This window comes from Clupea harengus, unplaced genomic scaffold (genome assembly GCF_900700415.2).
Source record: "Clupea harengus unplaced genomic scaffold, Ch_v2.0.2, whole genome shotgun sequence".
NCBI classification, from domain to species: Eukaryota; Metazoa; Chordata; class Actinopteri; order Clupeiformes; family Clupeidae; genus Clupea; species Clupea harengus.
This window is the reverse complement of record NW_024879576.1, coordinates 29,159-33,452: the sequence shown is the minus strand read 5'-3', so window position 1 is coordinate 33,452 and position 4,294 is coordinate 29,159.

Below are 4,294 nucleotides of genomic sequence, written 5' to 3'. Positions count from 1 at the left end.
TCAGGATGGGTGAAAAGCAGAGGACAATTTCCATCGGCGACATCTTCAGCATGCGTGTCCTGTGTCGCCGCCCAATGCACGGTGTGTTGTGTGTCGCGCTGTGTGGCAAGAAATTCTTTGACTTTGACTTTGAATTTACAGTCTACACGGTCCTTGACCGTTAATTTATCTTGCTTTGTTTTATTTTGCTAATCTGTTAGATTGTGCATGCACCATCTCTCTCTCTCTCTCTCTCTCTGTCTAACTCCCTCCATCACCATCTGGACATATACACGTCCACATCGCGATTTCAGTGCTGTGTGAATAGATGGTATTGAGTTAAAGGCCTAGCTAAGACTAGCCTCGGGTAAGAGATCCTTTGTCTCGTCTCAGTAACCCAGTTGGCACATAACACAGACGCGTGCGCAATACATCATTCACGCACATACCATCTCTCACCTGTGCGCTTGCCCTCTCTCACACGCAGCCACTCACACTCACACAGACGAGGAGGCTCTCATGCCCCTCCTCTGTATTCCTGAACAGACAACTTCCCAACTCCACTTTGTGCCTTGTTTATTGTTATACTCAATTGTTTATGTGATTATACCTGATTAGTATTAGCCATTAATTGCTGTTTGTTACTGTGAGAAGGTGAACTATCTCCCTCCTCACCGTGGCAAGAAGGGATGGTGCCCTTTAAGACTTTTTGACTCCCCCACCGCAAGGGTTGGCTCTGGTTGGACCTAATTAAGCCCAAGTGGCTGTGCCCTATTTAAAGGGTGCCTCATTTTTATGTAGGGAGAGACTGTTTGTTAGAGGCATGAGAGCACTGACAAAGAGAATACTTCCCTGCTTAACTGTGTAAGGTGAAGGGTTTTGTGTCTAGTTGTGTGGACACTGTGTCTTTGTGCTTTGTTGGTGTGTCTTGTATATTGAGCCTGTTTTTGTGTACTTGTTTTGTTTGCTTTGTTTGGTACGGCTAGTATGTGTACTTAGCTTCGGGCTTAGTGCCTGGGCCTAGCTTGGGCCTTGAGAGGGTGCCGGTATTTGGGCCTAATCAGCCAAGCAGGTGCCTTGGGTCCCAGGTTACTTGAGTTCCGGTGAGTACGGCCTGTATGTGTGCACTGTGTTGGGGTTGACAGTCCCCCCTGTAAATAAATATATATATATATTTTTATATCGAAAACCACCATCTCCTGCACTGTATTTCCACTACAACCCCAAGTCCAGTCTCCACATCCCTAAAATAACGTGGGGTGACCAGTCGGCCCCTCTCATTTGGTGGCAGCGGTGGGAGCTGGAGCTGGAGCTGGAGCCAGAAGCTTGTTTGGGACGGAGAGGAGGGGACGGAGAGGAGGGGGACGGGGAGGAGGGGACGGGGAGGAGGGGACGGAGAGGAGGGGACGGGGAGGAGGGGACGGGGAGGAGGGGATGGAGGCCGTGTGGCGAGACTCCAGAGGGAACAGGAAATGAGAGAGGGTGACCTTCCTCCCTTCTCACTGGGGCAAGAAAAGGGCTGTTGCTCCTTTAAAAGACTGACTCCCCCACCACAATGGTTGGGTCCGGGCTTCCCCCAGGACAGTGGTAGGCTCCAAGGAGAGCTAAGTGGACTAATTAAGCCCAATGGGCTACCCTATTTAAAGGGTGCCTCATGTTCATGAGGGAGAGCCTTTTGAGGAGAGACAGGCACGAGAGGCCATGAAAGGTGTCAGAGCAAAGAAACCACTTCCCTGATGTGAGGTGAAGTTGTTTTGTATCTACATGTGTGGATACTGTTTTTGTACCTTGTCTTTGTGTGTTTTCATGTCTAGTTTATGTGCCGTGTTCATTGTGCCCAGTCAATGTGTTAAGTTTATAAGTTTATGTTATTATTTTCTGTGTTGCTAATGGAGGTACTTAGTTTCGTGCCTAGCGCTGTACATAGTTTGAGGCCTAGCTTGGGCCTTGAGAAGATGCAGGTATTTGGGCCTAATCGGCCAAGCAGGTGCCCAGGGTACATGTTTCTTGGGTTACTGTGAGTACTGTCTGTATTGTTGATTTATGGTAGTTTGTTTTGTTAGCACATGTTTTGGGGGTGGAAACCGGAGAGTTCCCCCAGTGTAAATAAATAGATACATATTTTGATAAGAAAAGTTTTCCCCACATCGTCACCAAGTCCAGTCGCCACATCCCAGTAATGTGGAGTGACTCCGCTCATTGTATGGTTTAACCCGTATTTTCACCCATAGTTCAAGCACACCGAGTACAGTGCTCGCCTTCTGCGTAGGAGTAATGCGTATCTATTCAGGAAAAGTACTTGTACTCGAAGTACACTAACTAAACTAAGTAAATTGTAGAGACAGAGCAGCATATTTATTTCACCTTCCATGTTTATTTTGATGTTCTCGAGAGCAAGCTACCCCGAGTGCAATGGCAACCGAACATCTGAAAACTTCAGTTTCCCCTGTCCACACTACAACTCCAGTTTTCAAATGTATCCGCCTAGGGCAGCGTTTTTGAAAAGCATGGTTTTCAGTGTTGGAATACACCGTTTTAAAGTAAGGGGTGTCGTGTATTCCTACCAGACTATATACCGGGATGCTATGGCCATAACCTGGCTTTTAACTATCCTAGCTATCTCTAGCTTAGGGAACCATCTTAACAGTTTGCAGTTGCCTCTGTGTGATTAACTCATGTTAATATGCGTGAACTTGTGAACATAAAATCGTTAATATGAAGCTGCACAGGCACCCTGAGGGGTAACCATAGCAACCCAGAAACTCAATGTTCGCTGAAAAGCTTAATTTCTGCGTTATATGCGCTGATTGCGCTGCGGTCGCAATGTTAGTAAATGAGGCCCTTACGATGCAAACCCATGACACCGTTACGAGCGACGCGATATTCTAATCCCGTGCATTTCAACAGGAGCCAATCCATTGTGACGTAGACCACCGTTTTTGGGCGATGCAACCGATAAAAGTTGGAAAAAGTTGAATCCTATGCAAATGAGGAGCGATTTTTCCCGGCAGCGGCCAATCAGATTGTTTGGTGTCGTCTCTGACGGTTTGAAAATGATATTTCCACACGCTACAACACGCCCACTCAAAGCGATGGAAGCGTATCGCGTCGCGTCATGGGTTTGCACCGTTGGACTGTAGCATAGTGGTACAACTAGAGTTTCCCATTATTTTAGTAATTTAATTATAAAATATGAAATACTAAATGTAATGATTATTACATTTTATGAGACTGATTTAATTAAACGAATATAACAACCACAGTTTAGCCTACAAAATAATATTTACAACTTGTGCTGCTTTTATATCCCTTCAAGTACTAAGGAGTTTTCAAAACATTAAATTCATCACAGACTCACAAGCATGAAGACTTACTGGATGGGGGATTCCATTCTTTACTGTGTCTTCTCCTGACGTGAGGAGGATCTGGAACTAGGAGTCCAACACAAAGAGAAACTGGATCAGAAGCCCATTCAGTTACTGTAGTAGCTACTGAAGTGTTTGACACTGTGAACAGCACTGAGTGAGACAGGATTAATGATACTGGGGAGGCTCTCCTCCTGATGCAACACAACACAGACAGATAGAGACCGAGATTTAAAGGGAAAACAGGAACTGGAGCTGAGATGTGTGAGTATGTCAGAGTGTTAATACCATGTGAATGAAAGTAGCAGTTCATTTAATGGGTAATTCGTTTAGAAAGAGAATCACTTTAATTGGTCATTTGGGCCTCAACACACGGTCTATGTTGCTTAACATTTAGGATACACATCTCTTCTTTCGCACTCACCAGTCAGATGTTCTCTTTCTTTATCCTCCACCTGTCTGTCTCTCTCCTCCAGCTCCCTGCCTTGTTCTTGTAGTTGGGTCCTCAGGTCCTGTAGTTGGCTGTTCCTGTCCTGCAGTTCCTTTTCCAGTGACTCCAGTTGTCTTTTACTGGTGTCCACCTTACTGGTCATGTTCTCCAGTAGTCCCTCTCTCTCCTTCTCTCGTTTAGTCATGTTCTCTAGCTCTGTCTCTCTTTCCTGGAGGAGTTTATTCCTCTCCTCTAGTTGTTGTTTTGTCTTCTCCATCTCTTTATTCTTCTCCTCTAGTTGTTGCTTTGTCTTCTCCATCTCTTTATTCCTCTCCTTTAGTTGTTGTTTTGTCTTCTCCATCTCTTTATTCTTGTCTTTTAATTGTTGTTTTGTCTTCTCCATTTCTATGTTCTTGTCCTCTAGTTGTTGTTTTGTCTTCTCCATCTCTTTGTTCTTGTCCTCTAGTTGTTGTTTTGTCTTCTCCATCTCTTTGTTCTTTTCCTCTAGTTGTTGTTTTGT